Below are 14,727 nucleotides of genomic sequence, written 5' to 3'. Positions count from 1 at the left end.
GCAGAGCTTCAAGATGGTGGAAGAGTAAGACGTGGAGATCACCTTCCTCCCTACAAATGCATCAGAAATACATCTACATGTGGAACAACTCCTACAGAACACCTACTGAACGCTGGCAGAAGACCCCAGACCTCCCATAAGGCAAAAAACTCCCCACGTACCTCGGTAGGGCAAAAGAAAAAACAGAGACAAAAGAATAGGGATGGAACCTGCACCAATGGGAGGGAGCTGTGAAGGAGGAAAGGTTTCCACACACTAGGAAGCCCCTTCACGGGTGGAGACTGCAGGTGGCTGAGGGGGAAAGCTTCAGAGCCACGGAGGAGAGCACAGCAATAGGGGTGTGGGGGGCAAAGCGGAGAGATTCCTGTCAAGAGGATCAGTGCCAACCAGCACTCAGCAGCCCAAGAGGCTTGTCTGCTCACCCGCCAGGGCAGGCAGGGCCTAGGAGCTGATCCGGCTTCAGTGGGTCCCATGGAGAGGACTGGGGTTGGATGCGGGAACAGAGCCAGAAGGGGGCTAGTATGCCACAGCTAGCCGGAGGGAGTCTGGGCAAAAGTTTGGAACAGCCTAAGAGCCAAGAGACCATTGCTTCAGGGTGCACGAGGAGAGGGAATTCAGAACACCACCTGAACAAGCTCCAGAGACAGGCGTGAGCCACGGCTATCAGCGTGGACACCAGAGACAGGCATGAAATGCTAAGGCTGCTGCTGCAGCCACCAAGTAACCTGTGTACAAGCACAGGTCACTATCCACACCCTCTCTCCTGGGAGGCTGTGCAGCCCGCCACTGCCAGGGTCCCGTGATCCAGTGACAACTTCCCCGGGAGAAAACACAGTGAACCTCAGGCTGGTGCAACATCACGCCTGCCTCTGCCGCCACAGGCTCGACCCAAACTCCAATCCCCTCCCTCCTCACAGCCTGAGAGAGCCAGAGCCCCTCAATCAGCTGCTCCTTTAACCCCGTCTTGTCTACGCGAAGAACAGACTCCCTCAGGCAACCTACATGCAGAGGCGGGGCCAAATCCAAAGCTGAACCCCAGGAGCTGTGAGAACAAAGCAGAAAAAGGGAAATCTCTCTCAGCAGCCTCAGGAGCAGTGGATTAAAGCTCCACAATCAACTTGATGTACCCTGCATCTGTGGAATATCTGAATAGACAATGAATCATCCCAAATTGAGGAGGTGGACTTTGGGAGCAATGATATATTTTTTTCCCCTTTTTCATTTTTTGTGAGTGTGTATGTGTATGTTTCTGTGTGTGACTTTGTCTGTATAACTGCTTTTACCATCTGTCCTAGGGTTCTGTCTGTCTGGGTTTTTTTGTTGTTGTTGTTTTCTAGTATAGTTTTTAGTGCTTGTTATCATTGGTGGATTTGTTTTTTGGTTTGGTTGCTCTCTTGTTTCTTTTCTTTAACTACTTTAAAAAAATTTAATAATTATTTTCTATTTTAATAACTTTATTTTATTTTATTTTATCTTCTTCGTTCTTTCTCTCTTTCTTTCTTTTTCTCCCTTTTATTCTGAGCCATGTGGATGACAGGCTCTTGGTGCTCCAGCCAGGCATCAGGGCTGTGCCTCTGAGGTGGGAGAGCCAACTTCAGGACATGGCTCCACAAGACACCTCCCAGCTCCACATAATATCAAACAGCAAAAATCACCCAGAGATCTCCATCTCAACACCAAGACCCAGCTCCACTCAACGACCGGCAAGCTACAGTGCTGGACACCCTATGCCAAACAACAAGCAAGACAGGAACACAACACAATCCATTAGCAGAGAGACTGCCTAAAATCATAATAAGGCCACAGACACCCCAAAACACACCACCAGATGTGGACCTGCCCACCAGAAAGACAAGATCCAGCCTCATCCACCAGAACACAGGCACTAGTCCCTCCACCAGGAAGCCTACAAAACCCACTGAACCACCTTAGCCACTGGGGGCAGACACCAAAAACAATGGGAACTACGAACCTGCAGCCTGCGAAAAGAAGTCCCCAAACACAGTAAGTTAAGCAAAATGAGAACACAGAGAAACACACAGCAGATGAAGGAGCAAGATAAAAACCCAGCAGACATAACAAATGAAGAGGAAATAGGCAGTCTACCTGAAAAAGAATTCAGAGTAATGATAGTGAAGATCATTACTTCACTATCCAAGATATTGGATATTTGATCCAAGATATTTCCAAAATCTTGGAAATAGAATGGAGAAAATACAAGAAACTTTTAACAAGGACCTAGAAGAACGAAAGAGGAAATAAACAATGATGAACAACACAATAAATGAAATTAAAAATTCCCTAGAAGGGATCAATAGCAGAATAACTGGGGCAGAAGAATGGATAAGTGAGCTGGAAGATAAAATAGAGGAAAAAACTACGGCAGAGCAGAATAAAGAAAAAGAAATGAAAGAATTAAGGACAGTCTCAGAGACCTCAGGGGCAACATTAAATGCATCAACATATGAATTATAGGGGTCCCAGAAGAAGAAGAGAAAAAGAAAGGGACTGAGAAAATATTTGAGGAGCTTATAGTTGAAAACTTCCCTAATATGGGAAAGGAAATAGTTAATCAAGTCCAGGAAGCACAGGGAGTCCCATACCGGATAAATCCAAGGAGAAACACGTCAAGACACATATTAATCAAACTATCAAATATTAAATACAAAGAAAAAATATTAAAAGCAGCAAGGGAAAAACAACAAATAACACACAAGGGAATCCCCATAAGGTTAACAGTGGACCTTTCAGCAGAAACACTTCAAGCCAGAAGGGAGTGGTAAGACATATTAAAGTGACGAAGGGGGAAAAACTACAACCAAGATTACTCTACCCAGCAAGGATCTCATTCAGATTTGATGGAGAAATTAAAACCTTTACAGACAAGCAAAAGGTGAGAGAGTTCAGCACCACCAAACCAGCTTTACAACAAATGCTAAAGGAACTTCTCTAGACAAGAAACACAAGAGAAGGAAAAGACTTACAATAACAAACCATAAGCAACTAAGAAACTGGTAATAGGAACATACATATTGATAATTACCTTAAATGTAATGGATTAAATGCTCCAACCAAAGACATAGACTGGCTAAATGGATACAAAAAGAAGACGTGTATATATGCTGTCTACAAGAGACCCACTTCAGACCTAGGGACACATACAGACTGAACGTGAGGGGATAGAAAATGATATTCCATTCAAATGGAAATCAAAAGAGAGCTGGAGTAGCAATTCTCATATCAGACAAAATAGACTTTAAAACAAAGACTATTACAAGAGACAAAGAACACTACATGATGATCAAGGGATCAATCCAAGAAGAAGATATAACAATTGTAAATATTTATGCACCCAACATAGGAGCAACTCAATACATAAGGCAAATACTAAGAGCCATAATATGGGAAATCGACAGTAACACAATCATAGTAGGACACTTTAACACCCCACTTTCACCAATGGACAGATCATCCAAAATGAAAATAAATAAGGAAACACAAGCTTTAAATGATACATTAAACAAGATGGACTTAATTGATATTTATAGGACATTCCATCCCAAAACAACAAAATACACTTTCTTCTCAAGTGCTCATGGAACATTCTCCAGGATAGATCATATCTTGGGTCACAAATCAAGCCTTGGTAAATTTAAGAAACTTGAAGTTGTATCAAGTTTCTTTTCCGACCACAATGCTATTAGACTAGATATCAATTACAGGAAACAATCTGTAAAAAAAACAAACACATGGAGGTTAAACAATACGTTACTAAATAAGCAAGAGATCACTGAAGAAATCAAAGAGGAAATCAAAAAATATCTAGAAACAAATGACAATGAAAACACGATGACCCAAAACCTATGGGATGCAGCAAAAGCAGTTCTAAGAGCGAAGTTTATAGCAATACAATCACACCTTAAGAAACATCTCAAATAAACAACCTAACCTTACACCTAAAGCAATTAGAGAAAGAAGGACAAAAAAACTCCAAAGTTAGCAGAAGGAAAGAAATCATAAAGATCAGATCAGAAATAAATGAAAAAGCAGTGAAGGAAACTGTAGCAAAGATCAATAAAAGTAAAAGCTGGTTCTTTGAGAAGATAAACAAAATTGATAAACCATTTGCCAGACTGATCAAGAAAAAAAAGAGAAGATGCAAATCAATAGAATTAGAAATGAAAAAGGAGAAGTAACAACTGACACGGCAGAAATACAAAGGATCATGAGAGATTATTATAAGCAACTCTATGCCAATAAAATGGACAACCTGGAAGAAAAGGACAAATACTTAGAAATGCACAGCCTTCTGAGACTGAACCAGGAAGAAATAGAAAATATAAACAGACCAATCACAAGCACTAAAATTGAAACTGTGATTAAAAATCTTCCAACAAACAAAAGCCCAGGATCAGATGGCTTCACAGGCGAATTCTATCAAACATTATAGAAGAGCTAACATCTTTCCTTCTCAAAATCTTCCAAAATATAGCAGAGGGAGGAACACTCCCAAACTCATTCTATGAGGACACCCTTACCCTGATACCAAAATCAAAGATGTCACAAAGAAAGAAAACAACAGGCCAATATCACTGATGAACACAGATGCAAAAATCTTCAACAAAATATTGGCAAAGAGAATCCAACAGCACATTAAAAGGATCGTACACCATGATCAAGTGGGGTTTATCCCAGGAATGGAAGGATTCTTCAATATATGCAACTCAAACAATGTGATACACCATATTAATAAATTGAAGGAGAAAAACCATATCATCATCTCAATAGATGCAGAAAAAGCTTTTGACAAAATTCAACACCCATTTATGATAAAAACCCTCCAGAAAGTAGATATCGAGGGAATTTACCTCAACATAATAAAGGCCATATATGACAAACACACAGCCAACATCGCCCTCAGTGGCGAAAAATTGAAACCAATTCCACTAAGATTTGGAGGAAGACAAGGTTACCCACTCTCACCACTATTTTTCAACATAGTTTTGGAAGTTTTAGCCACAGCAATCAGAGAAGAAAAAGAAATAAAAGGAATCCAAATCAGAAAAGAAGAAGTAAAGCTGTCACTGTTTGCAGATGACATGATACTATACATAGAGAATCCTAAAGGTGTTACCAGAAAACTACTAGAGCTAACCAATGAATTTGGTAAAGTAGCAGGACACAAAATTAATGCACAGAAATCTCTTGCATTCCTATACACTAACGATGAAAATCTGAAAGTGAAATTAAGAAAACACTCCCATTTACCATTGCAACAAAAAGAATAAAATATCTAGGAATAAACCTATCTAAGGAGACAAAAGACCTGTATGCAGAAAATTATAAGACACGGATGAAAGAAATTAAAGATGATACAAATAGATGGAGAGATATGCCATGTTCTTGGATTGGAAGAATCAACACTGTGAAAATGACTCTACTACCCAAAGCAATCTACAGATTCAATGCAATCACTATCAAACTACCACTGGCATTTTTCACAGAACTAGAACAAAAAATTTCACAATTTGTATGGAAACACAGAAGACCCCAAATAGCCAAAGCAATTTTGAGAAAGAAAAATGGAGCTGGAGGAATCAGGCTCCCTGACTTCAGACTATACTACAAAGCTACAGTAATCAAGAGAGTATGGTACTGGCACAAAAACAGAAATATATATCAATGGAGCAGGATAGAAAGCCCAGACAGAGATAAACCCACGCACATATGGTCACCTTATCTTTGAAAAAGGTGGCAGGAATGTACAGTGGAGAAAGGACAGCATCTTCAATAAGTGGTGCTGGGAAAACTGGACAGGTACATGTAAAAGTATGAGATTAGATCACTCCCTAACACCATACACAAAAATAAGCTCAAAATGGATTTTACACCTAAATGTAAGGCCAGAAACTATCAAACTTTTAGGGGAAAACATAGGCAGGACACTCTATGACATAAATCACAGTAAGATCCTTTTTGACCCACCTCCTAGAGAAATGGAAATAAAAACAAAAATAAACAAATGGGACCTAATGAAACTTCAAAGCTTTTGCACAGCAAAGGAAACCATAAACAAGACCAAAAGACAACCCTCAAAATGGGAAAAAATATTTGCAAATGAAGCAACTGACAAAGGATTAATCTCCAAAATTTACAAGCAGCTCATGCAGCTCAATAACAAAAAACAAACAACCCAATCCAAAAATGGGCAGAAGACCTAAATAGACATTTCTCCAAAGAAGATATACAGACTGCCAACAAACACATGAAAGAATGCTCAACATCATTAATCATTAGAGAAATGCAAAACAAAACTACAATGATATATCATCTCACACTGGTCAGAATGGCCATCATCCAAAAATCTACAAACAACAAATGCTGGAGAGGGTGTGGAGAGAAGGGAACCTTCTTGCACTGTTGGTGGAAATGTAAATTGATACAGCCACTATGGAGAACAGTATGGAAGTTCCTTTAAAAACTAAAAATAGAGCTACCATACGACCCAGCACACCCACTACTGGGCATATACCCTAAGAAAGCCATAATTCAAAAAGAGTCATGTACTACAATGCTCATTGCAGTTCTATTTACGATAGCCAGGACATGGAAGCAACCTAAGTGTCAATCAACAGAAGAATGGATAAAGAAGATGTGGCACATATATACAATGGAATAATACTCAGCTATAAAAAGAAACAAAATGGAGTTATTTGTAGTGAGGTGGATGGACTTACAGTCTGTCATACAGAGTGAAGTAAGTCAGAAAGGGAAAAACAAATACTGTTTGCTAACACATATATATGGAATCTAAGAAAAAAAAATGGTCATCATGAACCTAGGGGCAAGATGGGAATAAAGGCACAGACCTACTAGCGAATTGACTTGAGGATATGGGGAGAGAGAAGGGTAAGCTGGGACAAAGTGAGAGAGTTTCATGGACATATATACACTACCAAATGTAAAACAGATAGTGGGAAGCAGCCACATAGCACAGGGAGATCAGCTCTGTGCTTTGTGACCACCCAGAGGGGTGAGGTAGGGAAAATGGGAGGGAGGGAGATGCAAGAGGGAAGAGATATCGGGATATATGTATATGTATAACTGATTCACTTTGTTATAAAGCAGAAACTAACACACCATTGTAAAGCAATTATACTCCAATAAAGATGTTAAGAAAAAAGACAGACAATGCTAGGAGAAATGGTAAAAGCAAACCTCTACAGACAAAATCACACAAAGAAGCACACACATACACAGTCACAAAAAGAGAAAAAGGAAATATATATATATACATATATATATATATATATATATATATAAAGGAAGAGAGAGCAACGAAATCAATAAACAAATCTACCAATGATAATAAGCTCTAGATACTAAAATAATATAAACATAAAACTGAAAACAAATCAGATGAAGAAAGAAAACCTCAAGTCTACAGTTGCTCCCAAAGTCAACCTCCTCAATTTGGGATGATTCGTTGTCTACTCAGGTATTCCACAGATGCAGGGTACATCAAGTTGCTTGTGGTGATTTAATCCGCTGCTCCTGAGGCTGCTGGGAGAAATTTCCCTTTCTCTTCTTTGTTTGCACAGCTCCGGGGGTTCAGCTTTGGATTTGGCTCTGCCTCTGCATGTAGGTCGCCCTCTGGCGTCTGATCTTCACCCAGACAGGAGGGGATTAAAGGAGCAGCTGATTGGGGGTTCTGGTTCACTCACGCTGCGGGGAGGGAGGGCTACGGAATGCGGGGCGAGCCAGCAGAGGCCGCAGTGACGTTGCAACAGCCTGAGGTGCACTGTGTGTTCTGCCAGGGAAATTGTCCTTGGATCACTGGACTCTGGCAGTGGCGTGCTGCACAGGCTCCCAGGAGAGGGGGTGTGGACAGTGACCTGGGCTTGCACACAGGTTTCTTGGTGGCTGCAGCAGCAGCCTTAGCATTTCATGCCCGTCTCTGGCGTCCGCGCTGATAGCCATGGCTCTCGCCTGTCTCTTGAGCTTGTTCAGGCGGTGTTCTGAATCCCCTCTCCTCGAGCACCCCTGAAGCAATGGTCTCTTGGCTCTTAGGCTGTTCCAAACTTTTGCCCAGGCTCCCTCTTGGCTAGCTGTGGAGCGCTAGACCCCTTCGGCTGTGTTCATGCAGCCAACCCCAGTCCTCCTCCTGGCATTTGACCTCCGACGTCCGAGCCTCAGCTCCCAGTCCCCACCTGCCCCCGCAGGTGAGCAGACAAGCCTCTTGGGCTGCTGAGAGCTGGTCGGAGTGACCCTCTGTGCGGGAATCTCCCCACTTTGCCCTCTGCACCCTTGTTGCTGTGCTCTCCTCTCTGACTCCGAAGCTCCACCCCCCACCCCGCTCCGCCCACCCTCCCCACCCCACCCCCATCTCCTCCAGTGAAGGGTTTTCCTAGTGTGTAGAAACTTTTCCTTCTTCACAGCTCTCTCCCAGAGGTGCAGGTTCCATCCCTATTCTTTTGTCTCTGTTTTTCCTTTTTTCTTTTGCCCTACCCAGGTATGTGGGGAGTTTCTTGCCTTTTGGGAAATCTGAGGTCTTCTGCCACGTTCAGTAGGTGTTCTGTAGGAGTTGGTTCCACATGTAGATGTATTTTTGATGTATTTGTGGGGAGGAAGGTGATCTCCACGTCTTACTCCTCAGCCATCTTGAAGCCCACTCTAAACTGGGTTTTTTCGCAGCATCACTTTTTGAAGACGCTGTCCTTTCTCCCTGTACATTCCTGCCTCCTTTATCAAATAGAAGGTGACCATATGTGCGTGAGTTTATCTCTGGGTTTTCTATCCTGTTCCATTGATCTATCTTTCTGTTTTTGTGCCAGTACCATACTCTCTTGATTACTGTAGCTTTGTAGTAAAGTCTGAAGTCAGGGAGCCTGATTCCTCCAGCTCCATTTTTCTTTCTCAAGATTGCTTTGGCTATTCGGGGTCTTTTGTGTTTCCATACAAAACTGTGAAATTTTTTGTTCTAGTTCTGTGAAAAATGCCAGTGGTAGTTTGATAGGGATTGCATTGAATCTGTAGATTGCTTTGGCTAGTAGAGTCATTTTCACAATGTTGATTCTTCCAATCCAAGAACATGGCATATGTCTCCATCTATTTGTATCATCTTAATATCTTTCATCAGTGTCTTATAATTTTCTGCATACAGGTCTTTTGTCTCCTTAGGTAGGTTTATTCCTAGATATTTTATTCTTTTTGTTGCAATGGTAAATGGGAGTGTTTTCTTGATTTCACTTTCAGATTTTTCATCATTAGTGTATAGGAATGCCAGAGATTTCTGTGCATTAATTTTGTAAGTGGTGCTGGGAAAATTGGACAGGTACATGTAAAAGTATGAGGTTAGATCACTCCCTAACACCACACACAAAAATAAGCTCAAAGTGGATTAAAGACCTAAATGTAAGGCCAGAAACTATCAAACTCTTAGAGGAAAACATAGGCAGAACACTCTATGACATCATTCACAGCAAGATCCTTTAAGACCCACCTCCTAGAGAAATGGAAATAAAAACAAAAATAAACAAATGGGACCTAATGAAATTTAAAAGCTTTTGCACAGCAAAGAAAACCATAAACAAGACCAAAATACAACCCTCAAAATGGGAAAAAATATTTGCAAATGAAGCAACTGACAAAGGATTAATCTCCAAAATTTACAAGCAGCTCATGCAGCTCAATAACAAAAAAACAAACAACCCAATCCAAAAATGGGCAGAAGACCTAAATAGACATTTCTCCAAAGAAGATATACAGACTGCCAACAAACACATGAAAGAATGCTCAACATCATTAATCATTAGAGAAATGCAAATCAAAGCTACAATGAGATATCATCTCACACCAGTCAGAACGGCCATCATCAAAAAATCTACAAACAATGCTGGAGAGGGTGTGGAGAAAAGGGAACACTCTTGCACTGCTGGTGGGAATGTGAATTGGTACAGCCACTATGGAGGACAGTATGGAGGTTCCTTAAAAAACTACAAATAGAACTAGCATATGACCCAGCAATCCCACTACTGGGCATATACCCTGAGAAAACCATAATTCAAAATGAGCCATGTACCAAAATGTTCATTGCAGCGCTATTTACAATAGCCATGAGATGGAAACAACCTAAGTGTCCATCATCAGATGAATGGATAAAGAAGATGTGGCACATATATACAATGGAATATTACTCAGCCATAAAATGAAATGAAGTTGAGCTATTTGTAATGAGGTGGATGGACCTAGAGTCTGTTATACAGAGTGAAGTAAGTCAGAAAGAGAAAGACAAATACCGTATGCTAACACATATATATGGAATTTAAGAAAAAAAAAAGTCATGAAGAACCTAGGGGTAAGACAGGAGTAAAGACACAGACCTAGTACAGAATGGACTTGAGGTTATGGGGAAGGGGAAGGGGAAGCTGTGACAAAGTGAAAGAGTGGCATGGACATATATCCACTACCAAATGTGAAATAGATAGTTAGTGGGAAGCAGCTGCATAGCACAAGGAGATCAGCTCAGTGCTTTGTGACCACCTAGAGGGGTGGGATAGGGAGGGTGAGAGGGAGGGAGATGCAAGAGGGAAGAGCTATGGGAACATATGTATATGCATAACTGATTCACTTTGTTATAAAGCAGAAACTAACACACCATTGTAAAGCAATTATACTCCAAAAAAGATGTAAAAATAAAATAAAAATAATAAATAAATAAACTGGTTTTTTTTAATTCTATAATATTGCTTTTCATTGTTGTCATTAAAAAAAAACAAACAGTATTTACTCTTGTAGCTAAATTGCACATCTAATAGCATAGAAAATCTTCTAATGGAATAACTTGTAAAATCTCTACCCCAAGAAATTAATTCAGTGTCTAGGGAGCACCCTATTGAAAAATAGTGGATTAAGCCCTACAGTGTCTGTAATTGAGTTTTAAAAATTGGTGCGTTGCTATACTGAATACAAAAATGTGATAGAAAGGAGTCAGGCCTTGTAAATGGCTGGATAAACAGTCATTTTTATAGCTAATTAATTCCATTAGACTTGCTAGGTAGTAGCATGATTCAAAATATTGATTGGCTTTAGTTATGGAAAAATAACAATTAAAGTACTAATGAAGACACACAAAAATAATTCCTTTGAGTTGGAGATTCATTCATGGACAAGTTCATTTGTCTTCCATTTCTCAATCACAATAGTCTGTGTGTCACTCCCTGGTGGTATATATTCATAGTCATTATACAAGAGGCCTAGGATTGGATATTGTGTTCTGTACTTTCTAGTGTTAATAGTTGTCCTTCCACCACTGAAGTGTCCGTTATGAGATGAACATATTTCTTGTCTCAATTTCGAGAGTTCCTCTGACTGACACTTTATAAGGGAATCCTTGTCTTCCAGCAAGCTTGTCAGATCATGAATCTTGAATTAGAAGTCACTGAAACTTCCTTCTCTTCTTGAAACATCTTTTTGGTACTGATTTAATTGAGTCCTTAGTTTGCAGATCTCTCTGTCTTTCTCCATTCTTAAGTTTTTTACCATCTCCATGTAATGGTTGCCAATCTCATCCATTTTAGCCTGCAGCATTGGGCCTGTGCAAGTCTCAGAAACTTGCATTCTAAGATTTTTCTTCTCTTGCTCTAAATTATGCTTACAGTATTCCAGTTCTTTTAGACTATATTCTATGTCTGATAACATACACTGAAGAAAGAGATTGTTTTCTTCCAATGCTTGGCACCTTGCTTGGCATTTTGAGGTTGAGTCTTGAAGTCCTTGCTCCTGCTGACGATTAGTTGCTCTTACTGATGCCAAGAGTTCTTCATACTCTTTTATTTGAGTTTCTTTGAATGCCAAGTCTTTCTCAAGTCTTATCATTTTCCAGTGATGTCAAGTCATTGTGAAGATGTCCTCACTCCTCCTGTATGTTGCTGAATGTGGACAGCACTAGCCATAGTGATTTATCAGACATACCCCTCATCTGCAGCATACAGCGAATTTGCTGTTTTTTAAGTTCTTACAGTCCTTTTGGAATCACTGATTCAATGTCTTCTGACTCATCTGTAGACTCAAAGTCCTGTTTGCTTCCTCCAGTTCTCTGCATATGTTCTAATAAGGTCTGTACTTTTACAGCTTAGATCAGCAAGCAGCTCTCCAAAATATTTGGGGGTCAATTTTTCAGGGCCATCATCCTGAATTATCACCTGCTCATGTGCCTGGTTTGAGCCCCCATGACACAGTTCAATTCGTGTTTGTAGAAATTGAATCACTTCCTGTGATGTTTTGGATTTGCTGGCTAGAATGTGATTGTTGACAGTGTGGAGAATGGATGATCTGGGGCTGTTGGACAATGTGATGATGGCTGAACCTGAGGATAGCATTCCTGATCCATATTTAGCTTCTCCATTTTTCTTGTGGTTTTTTCATAAATAACGTTATTTCCTGGAAAGAAATGGCCTCCTCTTAGGAATGGAGACAGTGGTTCCTGTTCAGGATTTTGCACTATATATCACCTAAAAATGGTCTGTGGATATGTAGTGACTCTCACTGTTGGAGAATGGAGTTCCTGTTCAGTATTTGGGGTTGTATGTAGAGTGCTTGGGGCACAAGTAGATATTTTCAGAGTTGGAGAATGAAGTTCCTGGGAATGGTTGCTCCAAACCAAGCCTTTGTAGGGTGAGGCAGTTTTGAGAGGGGAGAGCACTTCCCATGAGCTGATGGGGTCCAACTCCTGAACCACCTTGTTCATGGGCCCACTGTAAGTCCTCAGTCACTCATACACAACATTTTTTCTGGAGGCTGCTGGGCTTGGCTTGACTGATGGTAGGAGTGGTAATTCTGGGGCTGGCACTGCAGCACCTCTGGGGACTGCTGAGTCCCACAGCTGCTGCTGTTCATCTCACTCCAATAGCTTGAGTTCATCATCTTCTCAGTGGTCAGCAAAGTTCTCCCCAGATGCTCTCCCTGGCAGCAGCAGAAGCAGGTCTGGCCAAAACTGGATCCCAAAAGACATCTTGGGACAATTGGCAAAACTAGGAGGGGATCTGAAGATAAGATGATAGTAATGTTTCAGTGTTCTTGATTTGGAAGGTATTGTGACAATACAAGAGAATGTCCTTATTTGTAGGAAATACACACAAATATTTAGGGATGATAAGGCAAAGTGTCAACTATTTATTCACAGATGTTTCTGAAAAAAATAGTTCTTTGTACTATACTTGCAGACTGTCTTTAAAATTGAAATTATTTCCAATATTTTTTTAAAAAATAGTGACATTCTTTTGTAATGGAAAAACTCATATCTGTTATAAAACCAACAACCAGCTAACATGTACTGGGAGCTTATTGTGTGCCAGACTTTGTTTTGAATGCTTTACATGTATGAATTCTTTGTCTTCACAAAGAGCAGATGCAGTGTGGCCAATAACTATCTTCATTTCACAGCTGAGGGACACAAAGTTTCCGTAACTTGCCCTAGTTCACGTAACTGGTAAGTGACTGACTGGGATTTGAACCCAGGCAGTCTAGTTCAAACTCCCTCACTCTTAATGACCATATACTCTCCTTTGATCCTCTTGTCTAGGTCAGTGACCTTAAATACCATTGATAACCCAAGAATTCCTAAATTTATTCTTCCATCTGGGACCTCTGTCTTAAATATTATAACTAACTACCTACTCAGTAGCTCCACTTAGAAAGCAAATTTAATATTTCAAAACTGACCTTCTTCTCATCCCCCTAAAACCTGCTACACCCATAGGCTTCCCCATTTCAGTGATTGGGAGCCCCCTTCGTCCAGGTGTTTGACCAAAAATCTAGGAGGCATCCTTGACTCCTCTTGTCTCTCATCCTGCATACTTCCTATCAGAAATTTTGTTGATTCTACCTTAAAACGTATCCAGAATCCAACCACGTCTCTCCATCTCCACTGCTTAGATTCACCCACCACCTTCTTTTCTGGATTGTTGCAATTAGCACCTCACTGGTCTCCCTGCTTCTGTCCTTGCCTCATCCATTCTCAATAGAGCCAGCAGCGGATACTTTTAAACAAAAGCCTGATCCTGTCCCTCCTCTGCTCAAAACCTTGCAATAGCTGCTTTCGTCACTGAGAGAAAACTACAAAGTCCTTACCTGGACTCCCGGGGGCTCACCTCATCTCCTTTTCCTTTCTCTATGCTTTTTTCATAGGACTTATCACTTTCTAACACACTCCATCATTTACTTATCTGCTTTATTTATTATTTATTATGTATTGCTTGCCTTTCCCCCTACTCCCTAAAATGTAAAATCCAAGAAGGCAGCGAGTTTTCTCTGTTTGGTCCACTGGTAATTCCTAAGCACCAAGAACCTGGTACATAGTGGGTGCTCAATACTTGTGGAGTGAATGACTTAATGATTACACTACAGTCTTTCATGCTGAATAGGTGAAAGAAGGAATGCAGGAGACAGAATGGGAGGAAAAGAAGAGAGAATCCTCAGTCTAGGACTGCAGAGAAAGTTCCCTGGTCCTGCCAGCTCCTCCAGCTTATCCCATGATCTGTGACTAGAAGTTTCTAGGAAACCACAAAGTTTAGGAAAATCATTCTTTTGGGAAGACAGCGATGAGTACTTGACAGTAAGGAAGGCTTGACAATGAGATAATTCCAGGCTCAAATCTAGGGCTCACCAACGTCTGACATTTCCCTTGTGGCAGAAAGGCAATTTTCTTTTTTTTTTTTTTTCCTTGCG

At 40.7% G+C, this 14,727-nt stretch overlaps 1 pseudogene; it reads right to left on the bottom strand.

Moving 5' to 3' along the window:
* Window positions 1-11,161: 11,161 nt before the first annotated feature.
* LOC103070050 (protein POF1B pseudogene) lies at window positions 11,162-12,921 on the bottom strand (annotated as a pseudogene).
* Between the last annotated feature and the right edge of the window lie 1,806 nt (window positions 12,922-14,727).

This window comes from Lipotes vexillifer, unplaced genomic scaffold (assembly GCF_000442215.2).
Source record: "Lipotes vexillifer unplaced genomic scaffold, Lipotes_vexillifer_v1.1 scaffold875, whole genome shotgun sequence".
Classification (NCBI taxonomy): domain Eukaryota; kingdom Metazoa; phylum Chordata; class Mammalia; order Artiodactyla; family Lipotidae; genus Lipotes; species Lipotes vexillifer.
This window is presented reverse-complemented; position numbering and strand designations above follow the sequence as displayed.